Genomic DNA, 14,711 nt, shown 5'->3' with positions numbered 1-14,711 from the left:
GCTTCGTCTTTTCCTCTATTGAATCCCCATCTTACTTCACGTAAAGGGTTGGTAGTGGGCTGAATACGCCCGATAATTAATCGAACCGTCGAGGCCGACGATAACACCGCTCGGTTATCCCGATAGTACGGAACGGGTCGCTTAAGTGGCCCGTGTCCGAAGTCGACCTGCGGCGAGGTGTGATCGCCCGGTCTACCCTCCGTGTGGGTACTTAGGTAGGTCGAATTTGGCGAGCAACCCTATCCCACGCGGGGGCTGATTGGCTCGATCGCGGTGAGACCGAAAGGTCCACCCGTGACTGGTTCCCGGCGTTAGTCCGAGAGGGTCACGACTGGATTGTCCGTCCGGTGGGCGACGTGCCGCGATTCGAGTTACGTGGCCGTCAGCACGCCGGCGGGCGCGAATCCGCAACAATATATATATATATATATATATATATATATATATATATATATATATATATATATATATATATATATATACACGTGCTACATATATATACATACATATATATATATACATATATATATATATATATATATATATATCTATATATATGTATATATATCTATATACATATACATATATATATATATACATATACATATACATATACATATATATACAATATACATATATATATATATATATATATATATATATATACATATACATATACATGTACATATACATATATATATATATATATATATATATATATATTGTTGCTGCTGGGGGTCTGGGTGGGAAGACCACTCAGGGGTGGGGGGGGAAGCTATCTCGGGTTCCCACCAGACTCCCCGGATTCACAGGCCGTCGCAAAAGGATAACTCTGTGACGCGGCAGGTCATTAACCGACGGTGAACTACAATAAATCAACCACGTGATTTCGGGTCCTCCTTCTAAATTGGTTGCTTAATTATAATCACGTGACCTAATTACTGGGGGACACGCCCTCGGTATGCCTTGTCCGAACCGGGTCACCTTACTGGGTCAGATGCAGCCGAGCGACACTGCCAAGGACGTACCGGCAAAAAGAACAGATCGTTTGGAATAAAGTCCCGGCTCGGCTTGGATACGGACTATGCTGGATCAATGAAAGAAATGACAAAAACGAGCTTGGAACATTTCTGCACAATCATTTATTCCAGGAAGGCGAATAAAAATATGTGGCACAGTGAATGTAGTTTATTGTTGTGTGTTAGCAGAGATAGAAAGAAATGTTGTGGTGCATCAACAAAACAAGCAACTTACCAAAGCAAATACAGAGCAGACCTATCCCGATACAATTCTTCTGCAATCTTAACTTAAGCGAGGACAAGCGCCATGACATACACATACGCACACAAAACCCGATGAATAGGAGATAATGAGAAGAAAGTTGAGGAGATGAGGCTAACGGTCTCATAATACCTTGCATGATTGACTGACCGTGCCACCCAGTATGTTTTTTTTGGGGGGGGAAGCTCCGCTGAATGATCCCTTGATAGTTGGCGCGTCATCTCCTGCTTGGCTACGGTACCGGTAAAGCGTCTGCGCCGATCCAGAGAATGGGCATGACCGTCAGGCATGAGGGAGGCACTTTAGGTGGAGCCAGTGGCGAGTGGGTGGAGGAGGCGGAGTCGAGAGCAAGTGGGCAGACGGGATCAGTTGGGTGGGTGGAGCCAGCGACGAGGCGGTGAAGAAGATGGCGTGAAGCAGGCGGGTGAGTGGAGAAGGGGGAGTCGAGAGTGAGTAGGCGGAGTGGCAACTACCGGCGGAGTCAGGCTGGTGGGTGGAGCCAGCGGTGAGTCGGTGTAGAATAAGAAGACGGCGTGAAGCAGGTGGACGCAGCGAAAGATCCAAGGCCAGGCAAGGAAGATGAGGACGACCACGATGACGACTACTGGACGGCCCCTGTGCAGGGTGGGGCCCCACCCCAAAGCGATGCATCGTCACCCGAATCGGGCACTCCCATTGGGCCATGGCCACCACACGACCCGGCCACCATGGCCAGAAGCGGCTTCATTGGTGTATCCAGCGAGACTTCGCCAAGCTGTGGAATCGTCTTGCTCCAAACCCCACAATATGAAATGCCTTGCACCAAACTCCTGGGCCGTGCTCTGACAACAAGCCGAGGGCCACGCCGGTCCCACATGCCCGCACGGACACCCCCGGTGCGCTGCGGTTGGCGCCGATCAACGTGCTTGTCCCATCCGTACACCATGCGGCCCGAGCGATCCGGGCCGTACAGCATGTCTCTACTTGGTGGCAGCTGTATCGAGGCGGAGGTGCGGGAGGATGTCTGCTGTCCGCGGGAGACATTGGTGGCCGCTGTGGCGAGCGAGAATCGACGGTAAGACGCCGTTGTGAACCAGCGCGCAGACACAAACAAAGATGTGCGCCATGCACTTCCCATACAATGCGATGGTAAGATGCTATTGTAATCAGGGAGCAGACCCGAATGAAGATGTGTGATATTCGTGCCCCGTTCTGTGCGATGATAAATTATCACGGGGCTGCGTGCGGATCCACCATTGTGTATGCGGTTATCTATCACAGTGATGATCTTCACAGGTGGCTGCCTGCGCGGTGCCGCCCCTGATCTGTGTCACGGATTGAAGGAAAGGATTTGATATCATTAGGGTTGAAAAGAGCATGCCACGTGCGTTATGTACGGCGTTGGGATTTAACATATGGTTCTACTATTCCCTTTGACACCGTATCTTGCAGCGGAGGATTTTTCCATTGTGTGGTTGATGCTTCTTTTGTTGGCCTCCGCGAAGACACATTCTTATAGTGAGGGAGTGTTGCTGCGGTTTTCATAGGCGGCCGTCTGGGTGCAGCGCCTGCTTTGATTTATTCAGGAATAAGAGGAAAAGAGTTGTGATGAAGATAGAGATATAATCAGACCTAACTCTGAGACACACACAACGCATTTCGTCCCGGTTGACCCATTAGACATGAGGGAAAGGTCAACTGTATGTATATTAATGAAATGACTGTCTGGGGACCACTGAATGATGGATGCCATTGCCTCGGAGGCATGCGGTTTCCAGAACCGCAAATATACATACATACAAATATACAGATAACATTTAACAAGGCACACCTGTTAATGGAAAAGCATTAAAGGTGACTACCTCATGAAGCTGGTTGAGAGAATGCCAAGAGTGTGTAAAGCTGTCATCAAGGCAAAGGGTGGCTAATTTTAAGAATCTAAAATACAAAATATATTTTGATTTGTTCAACACTATTTTGGTGACTACAGAATTCTATACATCTTATTTCATGGTTTTGATGTCTACTATTGCTCTCGAATGTAGAAAATAGTAAAAATAAAGAAAAACCCTTGAATGAGAAGGTGTGTCCAAACCTTTGACTTGTACTGAATGTATTTTGTTGTGGGCTGGGGGTCGGTGGCGAGAACGACCACGAGGTGGGGAAAGCTTGCAGCGTCTCCCACCAAACTCCCCGGAATTGTCGGCTGTCGCTCGGATAACTCCGCGAGCCGGCGGGTCGTTTAACCGACCGTGGTCGCCAATATTTCAACCGCGTAACGTCGGGTCTATTTGTCTATAACCAATTTACCTAAATAACGACGCGATTTCGACTTCCGGGGAAACCACGCTCTCAGCACGTCTTGATCGAACCGGGTCACTCGACTGACTGCGGTAGAGTTCTAACTACCAAGTCGGTTCGGGTGCAGCCGAGCGGAAACTGCCAAAGCCGTGCCGGCTGGAATGAACGGATTATCGGGGATAAAACCCCGCCTTAACTCAGATCCGACCCATGCTGGACCAATTCAAGAAGGGACGGAAATGAAATGGGAACATTTCTAACAAGTTTTATTTACAGTAAATGAAGACAGAAAGCAAGACCTAACGCTAATATGCAAGAAGTATTTACAATGATCCAAAAACACTTATTCAGTTCTACTTAAAGACGGGCCCACACGCAGACACACACACACAAATGAAAATAAACCCAGAGTTCTTTATTGGACCCTCGCAGCCGAGGAGAGCCAAGCTGGGGTTAGAGTTCGGTTGGGTACCTGGCCGTCGGAGAAAGGGGGTACTCTGTGCTGCGGCACCCGACAATGGTTGCTGGTTTGGTCCTCAGTCGCACGTGTGGGACTCGAGGTTCGTGGCGGAGCTCAGGTGGTGAGTAGCGAGGTCCACGGAGGGGAGGGTGGGGTTGGGGTCGCTCTTTCCTTCCTTATAGAGGGCCAGCAGAGACACGTTCACCGCCTCAACGACCTTCGTAACAGCAAAAAACCCTTTTGTGACAGCAAAAACCCTCCAAAAAGACCCACCAAAAACTCTGCAAGACCCCAAAAAGACCTCTGCCTCAGAGAGTGCTCGGGATTTTATGGACTTCTCTTAGCGGGGAGGGGCCTTGGTGAACACACCTTGCTGTCCGCCTTTGATTGGACAGGGTCCCACGGCATACCTTTCCGGGGCGGGGCCTTGGCCCCTGCCGGGAAACCCCAGCCACTCTTCCACGCGGGTTCATACTTGACGAGCAACAGTATCAACGCTGCAACGGCCCCTGCCAGGAAACCCCAGCCACTCTTCCACGCGGGTTCATACTTGACGAGTAACAGTATTAATGTTGCAAAGGTTGTCGTAAAAGAGTTACAACGTTCGTGGGAGCCGAGAAACCGGAACCGCGAGATCTTGCCTTGGCACTTCAGGGTGCGAGAAGGCAGCTGGTTGGTGGTGGATCGTGATGGGCCGAGGGGTCATGCAGATGGGATGGTTGTTAGATGGCTTGTTGGAGGGTTCGTTGGATGTAAAGATTTAATAACCTAACTAAAAAGAAATCGCAACGCATGCCTTTGATTCTCCCACTGGACAAAAGGAAGGGGATCTGACTACACACATACTTAATGACATAACTGACTTTTGGGACATCTGTATGTTGAATGCTTATGGTTTCCAGATCCGTAACAATATATATATATATATATATATATATATATATATATATATATATATATATATATATATATATATATATATGCATACAAACATGTACAGGGTGTAAGGTATTCTTTTTTCCATCCAGCTTTTGTCACTCTTGTTACAGGGGTGCCCAAAGGAGCTTCGGTTTTGTTCTTTTTTCATCACCATGCCAGATTCCCGCTAATATGCCGGTGCAGAGCAATTGTATGTCATGGTGTGAAAGGCAGCATGTTGGGGATATGAAATTAGTATACAAACTGGCCGAGCATGATGGCAAGGTGTAAATGGGCAGTGGCAGAGGTGCAGATATATGCGAGCCATTGTTTCTTCGAAGGGCGAGTAATGACAGGATTAATGCACGTGCAAGCTATGGGCTGATGCTCTCTCTGCACATTTATGTTTCCCAAAGAATCCTGATGTTTCAGATAACACTTTCGAATGATTCATCTATTTTTGGTCGTTGAATACACATAAGCTCATGAAAGAAAAATCATTGGCAGTGGAATGAGTGCAGTGTTGCAGGTGTAGCAATCACAGGTGGTGACAATTTATGGGGTCTTGCTGTTCATTGATCTCTTGCTAATTCATCGATCTGATATTTTTGCCAAACTCCCTGTAACTCCATCAATGTTGGCCACAAGCAATTTTGAATGGGTCGCTTGTCAAAAACTGTGATAATAAAAAAAATTCCCGAAGCTTCTTGTCGAAAGGTCACAACAAATGCATTGCACAGGATGCTGGAAGACATGAACGTAAGGTCAGCCACTTAAAAACTGACACTTCCTTCTTACCGAGTCAGCATGACTTACCCACAGAAAAGATGTTTGAAATCCCATTTTCACTTTCGGAAGGGAATGATGTCAGGACACGTGTCATTTCACTTTGCATAAATCCCAAAATAATTGTTTCATCGTGACTGGACAAATTTATTTTGTTAGACACCGTTTTTCTGACTTTTTTTTACCCTGCAGACATTCGACCTCATGGTTGATGAGTTATCAAATTAGTCTATGCAATGAAAGTACACACGGAAAGTGTACACGAAAGTATCCACAGAATTTTGATGGAGGGCACCCAAATCTTTTGTGGTGTTAAAGAGCAGGTGAACTTCATTCATTACACAAATAACAATGCACAAAAAAAACACTTCATTAAAAGATAAATATTGCATTTTTCTTATTTTATCTGGTGTTGTTAAATTGGTGTCGTATTGATGTGGCGTAGGCATGATGGGCTTAATGGCCTCCACCTGCGCGTAATTTATTTGTGTTATTATTCTTCCCAGTGAGAATCACTGCATGTTCTTCTTCCCATTGTTATCTTCATCATCATCATCATCATCATCATCATCATCATCATCACACTAATCTCTGAGCTGTTTAGCTTCGGTTTGAATCCTGACCCAGCTATAAACTGTCATCCCTGTGTTTCGCAGGCAGGGCGAGCCATCAGTATGCGTGCCATCCCTCAGATGGACGTTAAACTGGGCGTCCCATCTACTAGCATTAGTTGGTGGACGTTAAATATCCCATGGTGTTTTTCGCGAAGTCGACAATCTATCTTTGGGACCCTGGAAGAATTCCAAATTCCTGCTCTAACCTACAGGGGGCACTGAGTCAGGGGCATACCCATGCCCCCAGCAAATGATGTTACCGTCAGCCATGTGCTGCATACGAACGAAAAGCAAGTGTCCGTCAGGAATGATGATTTAGCAAACTGCATTGCCTGTGTTAATAGTAAGGGAAGTGACGTTTATTCATGGTGGTTCATCTTTTTTATGCAGGTGTTGAGATTCACGCAGAAGCAGAACAACATGGGCCAATGGGTCAAGAGACACAAAGTAGGGTGAAAGGGAAAAAGGACAATAACTCATGGATATCACGTGAGTAATTAATTAATGAATGAGTTAGTAAGAAATCCTCTCGAAGTTATTTATCATTTAAAGAAGCAAAATATAATGCACAGGTGGAGAGAATAATGATAAAGAGGGGTTAAGTTTCTTAGGAGAGAGACCATGGGTCTGCAAGTTACCGGTGCATTATTTTGTTCTGTTTCCGTACCACTACCACCTGCAATCTGATTATATCCAACACACTTCCTGCAGTCCAAGGGGAAATTATTGTGTGTGTGTGTTAAGAGGTGGCTGGTGGGGGTAGTGGATGGGTGGGGAGGGAGGGAGCGTAGTTGAGGTGAGACAGTCTGTAAAGTTGAAAAAGCCTTCCGTTCACTGTTTCAGTTTAAACCCACATTTGTCTGGCTTTATCAGAACAGCACAAAAGCAGAAAGTGCTTTATTGAATTGAATTATTGCATTGTGACCTTTTCGGAATTGCTGACTGTACTCGTCACTTTTACACAGTACTACAAATGCGTGTGTGTGTATGTCAATGACCTTCATTTGAATGTTCAACCCTTGTTTCACTCCTTTGAGCAATAATATTAACAATAGAGGGCAGTGTATATTTGTTGAGAAGCATTTATAGCCTTTGATATATCCATCCAATGTGCCGTCCTCTTTACCAGGAGATTAGGAGTTGCAACAGCACTCTCAAAGCAAAGAACTACATACACTGCCCAGGTGCTTTGCCATTGCCTTTTGAGTTTGAACCTGCAATCATTGGATTACAATAGCTCGACCTACAGGGTGAACGCAGAGAGACTTTGATACACAATTCTTCATACACAAGGATATCCCATACAGATTTAAGGTAAGCAGACAGTAAACTTACAAGGGCTGACAGGATGGCCGAAAGGTACGCACACTCACCTCAAAGCTGTCTAGCTTGGGTTTGAATCCTGACCTAGCTATAAACTGTCATCCGAGTGTTTCACAGAAAGGGTGATTCATCAATGTTTGTGCTGTCCCTTGGATGGACGTAAAACGGGTGCTTCGCGAAGAGTAGGCGAACTATCGCCGGCACCATGACCTAATTAGAAAATCCTGCCTGAACCAGTAGAGGGCATTGCATCAGCCCTCAGCATCATTGGCTGAGCCACATCCTCAGCCAATGATTCCCTGCAGCTTTGTGCTGCAGACGAACGAAGAAGTAAACTTGCAAAAGGGACATTTTAAAAAAGAAACGGATTCAAACTCGGATTTTACGAATCGAGAGCGCAATCTCTTAAGACGTAATGATGATTCCATCTCTTAACAACGGCAGTGCCCAATCATCACCTACATCGCCAACACCTTGTAATCCAGCAGGTATAATGTTTTGATGATGTTGCTACACAAGAATGATTTTAAAGAAATTATTTTTTTAACCACTTGTACCGTATGTTGACATCACGAGTGTTTCGCTGGGAAATTGGCTGTTGGCCACACGCTCTGTCTCTAGTCGATTCCGCAGCTCGAGACGCGTCTGAGGTCAGTCCCCAAGCGGTCGGCCGTTTGTAAGATAAACACGACGAGACCGGACAACATCAGCGTGGAGCCCGAGTCCCATCCTTCAAGCGCCGGCCAGCTGCATCGCCTGATATTGTCCGTCTCATGGCCGCAAAAAAAAAGGGGGCCCGACAATTTATCAACAACCGTCACTGAGCTGACCTTGTGAAGAACTGCACGATTTGTTCGTTTATACATGAGTGCTGCACTCTCACTTTGATACATGATATACTTCCTCTTCAGCCCTCTTTTTACCCGATTGTTTCAAGTTTTTTTTTTCTCCCATTAAATTTGAAAGAATCCATTGTTTTAAGTTGAACAGGCTCTAATATCGTGAACTCTTCTGGAGCTCTTTCTAAATGAATTTAACCGTTTGTGTCCTTCATTTTTGACGCACGAGCCTGTTCTCTCACAGGGCTGGCAGGCTATGCGCACTCGACTCTGAGCCATCTAATTAGTATTACCTGGGTGTAGTGTGACCGTGCGAGTCCCGTTCCATCGAATCTCGACGCAGCTATAAATTGTCAGCACGGTGGTCTGCGTGCATTGCGAGGCGTAAATGCGTGCGCCGTCGCTCCGATGGACGTCGAGCCCGTCTGGCAGCACAGGTCGTTGGTGGAAGCAAAAGATCCCCACGGTGTCCTTTGTGAAGAGCAGGTGACTTATTACTGACACCCGGAACAAATTCCAAATCTCTGCCGCCTTCATTCGAACGCCAGGCATGGCCAGCCGGCCCGTGAAAGACTACGGTCAAAAATGTTCCCCTGCTGACTGTATAAGACGGTGGGAACAATTGGGGCCATTAAAAGTAGTGGTGGTAGTCTTACACCTTCACCTTTATATCTCAGCAATAAAACAATATTTCAACACGACAAGGTTCTGCATTATTGACTTCATTTTCCCATTTCCTTTTAAAATTCACCACAAACTAGACATGCCGAAAGTGTAATGGCTCCGGCTTTGTGACATCGGGGTACACCTGAGCTGAACACCTGGTTTCTAAATGATTAACAACTATCTTTACAAATATGTTTGTTATCCTCACCGAATTGTGGGGGGGGGGGGGTTTGCTCCTTTCGTTCACTCGTTAACTCAACCAGCATACAACTTGAAAGGATTTTTTTCTTATATAAAAGTGACGAAGGGAGTGATTCAAGAGTGTCAAGCAACAGAGCTCAATGCTGCTTCTGCTTGGGATGGCAGATGAGGCTTCGCACGGTGTTTCTCAAATCGCTTCAAATATCAAAATCAACTGCAGGTGTGCAGTGGCACAGGTTAATAATCAGTCAAAATAAATTACTTTTTGCAAATTTCAAACGCAAATCAGACAAGTCTGGAGACGGCGATGATTCACGAGCAATGTACACGCTTCGCCTTTTTTATTTTTTGACCTTCGAGGGGACGCCACGGGCAAACTAGCGGGAATCGGGGAAAAATGTAAATGATGAAAGTTGTAGTTATCGAAGAGCACTACAAATCGACCATGAATTGCGAAATCCTAAACGTAGTTCACCTTTTATATTTTTTTACGACGGGAATCGGGAAAAACGTAAATGATGAAAGTTATCGTACTCAAAGAGCACTACTTGCATACCAACTTTCTTTCGAAACAGGCCACGGGCAAACTGGCGGGAATCGGGAAAAACGTAAATGATGAAAGTTGTAGTAATCGAAGAGCACTACAAATCAACCACGAATTGCGAAATCCTAAACGTAGTTCGCCTTTTTTATTTTTTATGGCGGGAATCGGGAAAAACATAAATAATGAAAGTTGTAGTACTCGAAGAGCACTACTTGCATACCAACTTTCAATCAAAACTGTTGAAAACCCTTGGAGCTCGATGCCCAATTTATTGATTGTTTTGACATTTTCTAAGTTCGTGACCTTGGGATGAAAATGAAAAATCGAGCTCTGCGGGGCTATGCAGGTGCCATTGGGCTAACCAAATACCAAAACCTTTGCCAGATTCGACAAACCCCTTGGGAGAAGATGTAACTTGAAATCGGCTACCCCCTAAAAACACGTTTTTTGGGTGTGGCTCTGCCCATAATGGGCGCAGCATGCCCATTCTCAGGAAAACACAACTAGATCATGATATAAACCTCCCACCAAAATTTTGTCAGGATCGGATCAAAACCCACGGAGCTATGCTCGGGACAGACAGACAGACAGACAGACAGACAGACACACACACACACAAGGAATATAGTGGTCACTTACTGACTCGTGAACCAATAACGTTTCAGGAAAAAACAACTTTACCGAAATTTCAAACGCAAATCAGATAATGTTTGAGGAAAAAACAACTTTATCCAAATTTCAAACGCAAATCAGATAACGTTTGAGGAAAAAAACAACAGCAACTTTACACAAATTTCAAACGCAAATCAGATAACGTTTGAGGAAAAAACAACTTTACGCAAATCAGATAACGTTTGAGGAAAAAACAACTTTATGCAAATTTCAAATGCAAATCAGATAATGTTTGAGGAAAAAACAACTTTACGCAAATTTCAAATGCAAATCAGATAACGTTTGAGGAAAAAACAACAGCAACTTTACACAAATTTCAAATGCAAATCAGATAACGTTTGAGGAAAAAACATCTTTATGCAAATTTCAAATGCAAATCAGATAACGTTTGAGGAAAAAACAACTTTACGCAAATTTCAAATGCAAATCAGATAACATTTGAGGAAAAATATACAACTTTACGCAAATTTCAAACGCAAATCAGATAACATTTGAGGAAAAATCAACAACTTTATGCAAATTTCAAATGCAAATCAGATAATGTTTGAGGAAAAAATAACAACTTTGCGCAAATTTCAAATGCAAATCAGAAAACGTTTGAGGAAAAAACAACAACAACTTTCTGCGAATTTCAAACGCAAATCAGATAATGTTTGAGGAAAAAAAAACAACTTTGCGCAAATTTCAAACGCAAATCAGATAACCTTTGAGGAAAAAACAACAACTTTACGCAAATTTCAAACGCAAATCAGAAAACGTTTGAGGAAAAAACAACAACTTTCTGCAAATTTCAAACGCAAATCAGATAACATTTGAGGGAAAAAAAAACTTTATGCAAATTTCAAACGCAAATAAGATAACGTTTAAGGAAAAATCAACAACTTTACGCAAATTTCAAACGCAAATCAGATAACGTTTGAGGAAAAATCAACAACAACTTTACACAAATTTCAAATGCAAATCAGATAACGTTTGAGGAAAAATCAACAAAAACAACTTTACACAAATTTCAAATGCAAATCAGATCACGTTTGACGAAAAAAAATTTTTACGTAAATTTCAAACGCATATCAGATAACCCTTGAGGAAAAAACAACAACTTTACGCAAATTTCAAACGCAAATCAGAAAACGTTTGAAGAAAAAAAAAACTTTACGCAAATTTCAAACGCAAATCAGATAATGTTTGAGGAAAAAATAAAGTTTACGCAAATATCAAACGCAAATCAGATAACATTTGAGGAAAAAAAATTACGCTAATTTCAAATGCAAATCTGATAACGTTTGAGTTTAAAAAAAAAAAACTTTACGCAAATTTCAAATGCAAATCAGATAACATTTGAGGGGAAAAATTTTTTACGCTAATTTCAAATGCAAATCAGATAACGTTTGAGGAAAAAAAAAATTACGCTAATTTCAAATGCAAATCTGATAACGTTTGAGTTTAAAAAAAAAAACTTTACGCAAATTTCAAATGCAAATCAGATAACGTTTGAGGAAAAAATCAACAACAACTTTATGCAAATTTCAAACGTAAATCAGAAAACGTTTGAAGAAAAACAACTTTACGCAAATCAGATAACGTTTGAGGAAAAATCAACAAAAACAACTTTACACAAATTTCAAATGCAAATCAGATAATGTTTGAGGAAAAAACAACAACTTTACGCAAATTTCAAACGCAAATCAGATAACGTTTGAGGAAAAAAAAACTTTACGCAAATTTCAAATGCAAATCAGATAACATTTGAGGGAAAAAAATTTTTACGCTAATTTCAAATGCAAATCAGATAACGTTTGAGTAAAAAAAAAAAAACTTTACACAAATTTCAAATGCAAATCAGATAATGTTTGAGGGAAAAACAACTTTACGCAAATTTCAAACGCAAATCAGATAGTGTTTGAGGGAAAAACAACAACTTTACGCAAATTTCAAATGCAATTCAGAAAACGTTTGAGGAAAAATCATAAACGACTTTATGCAAATTTCAAACGTAAATCAGAAAACGTTTGAAGAAAAAACAACAACTTTACGCAAATTTCAAACGCAAATCAGAAAACGTTTGAGGAAAAATCAACAAAAACAACTTTACACAATTTCATATGCAAATCAGATAGTGTTTGAGGAAAAAACAACTTTACGCAAATTTCAAACGCAAATCAGATAACGTTTGAAGAAAAAAAAACAACAACTTTACGCAAATTTCAAATGCAAATCAGAAAACGTTTGAGGAAAAATCAACAAAAACAACTTTACACAATTTCAAATGCAAATCAGATAGTGTTTGAGGAAAAAACAACTTTACGCAAATTTCAAACGCAAATCAGATAACGTTTGAAGAAAAAAAAACAACAACTTTACGCAAATTTCAAACGCAAATCAGAAAACGTTTGAGGAAAAATCAACAAAAACAAGTTTACACAATTTCAAATGCAAATCAGATAGTGTTTGAGGAAAAAACAACTTTACGCAAATTTCAAACGCAAATCAGATAACGTTTGAAGAAAAAAAAACAACAACTTTACGCAAATTTCAAACGCAAATCAGAAAACGCTTGAGGAAAAAAACAACAACAACAACAACAACATCATCGATAAGGTTATTTAAACATTATAAGAACCGTTTATATATCGGCTATGATTGGTAGAAATACAAAATTCGACGCGTTGAATACATAGACCTCAATCGTATGGTATTTATACTGTAATTATGATTACTTTTTGTTATATGACCGTCTGAGAGGACGAAGGAGAGAAATTAATAAAACATTTGAAGAATAAAAAAAAAAATGTAGGTTAAAACAGAATATGCCACTGTTAAAAAATTTTGTTTGCGGTAAATAATATTCTCCATGAGTTGGGAATACGGTCCATCCTCATCCCTTGAGCCAATTTACCTCAGGCGTCCAGGCGGGGTCCGACATCGTCCGTCGACGACGTCGCGGTTGCTGCCGTTTGTATCGTCGATGGCGGCCCGACGAGGACGTCTGCCGAAGCTCTCCCATCAGGCTCTTGTCGGACTCGATGCAACGTCACAATTATTTGGGTTAAAGATCTAGGCCCGAGCAGCAGGGGCCACGACCGGGTTCTCCGTGAGGAGAAGAGACCCGGCGAGAGAAGCGGGATGACACAGGCTGCTCGTCCGGGCAGGCCGCATGTGCGGCCGGCCGCTCTGGGGAGCGATGCAAATGGCCAGGTCATGCGTCCATTAATCATGGGATTAGTGCGGCCACAATGGCAGGCCCCGACAGAGCGGCAGAGGTGCGAAAACAAAGCCGAAGCTCACGCGGGGTGGCCCTCGTGTGGAGGGACAATGTGAGGCGGGGGTGGGGAGGGAGGAGGGAGACGAAGTGTGGGGAAAGAGTGAGAGCTGGGAGGGACAACGCGCTCTTTTGAACAAAGGGTAACAATGTGTGGAAAAGCAAGCCAAGGGCCTGCAAGCTGCGCTCCTGTTGTTGCAGGAAATGTCCTTTAATACCATTTATAAGCACATGCTATCAATTATAATCGACGATCGATGGGAGAGCCTTGGTCGAAATTCTCATATAGTTAATATGAAAGCATAAATGTCAAAGTCGTGCATGAATGACTAATTATTAAACGCTCAAGAGAATGGCTTAATGCTTGAAAGAGCAATCTTACTATGGTTCAACAAGGGAAATGAATGGACGAGACGAGAGGATTAGAAAGCTATTTGATGTACAGTATGGAAAGGACGTGAAACGGGAGAAGTGCATCCAATTGGGGAGCACATAATCTCAGGGACGAGCAGACCGTCTGGCCTTGAGGACATGTATCTAATACTGCACTGTCCAGGATGCTCTTTCCGACCGCTGACTCACTCACTCACTGATATAAATGTTTAGTACCTTCGAAGTGAGGGTAGAAAGCTTAAATTCTGCATATCGATACAACTCGAAGTCAATATCCCAGGGAAAAAAATCACAAAACGGTCAGGAAAAATTCGAAAATATCCACGGTTAAGCATCAGCCGGTGCAGGGCTCTGTCTGCTCACTGTAGGTCACGTGACCCAAGACAATGGAGCTTACACACTGACTGGTTGCTTAGCAGTGTTAACAAGCGCCTCTCCCGTACCTGACCTGATCTGGTATTGTGAGGTTGTCGGC

The 14,711-nt window shown here is 42.9% G+C and overlaps 1 long non-coding RNA gene across 1 annotated transcript in view; it reads right to left on the bottom strand.

The window, feature by feature from the left end:
* LOC147030987 (uncharacterized) overlaps nt 1-13,925 on the bottom strand; it is an 81,272-nt gene extending 67,347 nt beyond the window's left edge. Inside the window, exon 1 of the long non-coding RNA XR_015056613.1 lies at nt 13,481-13,925. This is a non-coding gene — a long non-coding RNA (uncharacterized LOC147030987). The remainder of the gene's footprint in view (nt 1-13,480) is intronic.
* Between the last annotated feature and the right edge of the window lie 786 nt (nt 13,926-14,711).

The sequence above is a fragment of the Eptatretus burgeri genome, chromosome 3 (assembly GCF_056783735.1).
Source record: "Eptatretus burgeri isolate ZD-2024b chromosome 3, Ebu_testis_v1, whole genome shotgun sequence".
NCBI classification, from domain to species: Eukaryota; Metazoa; Chordata; class Myxini; order Myxiniformes; family Myxinidae; genus Eptatretus; species Eptatretus burgeri.
The sequence above is the reverse complement of the archived record's forward strand: the minus strand, read 5'-3'. Positions and strand labels throughout refer to the sequence as shown.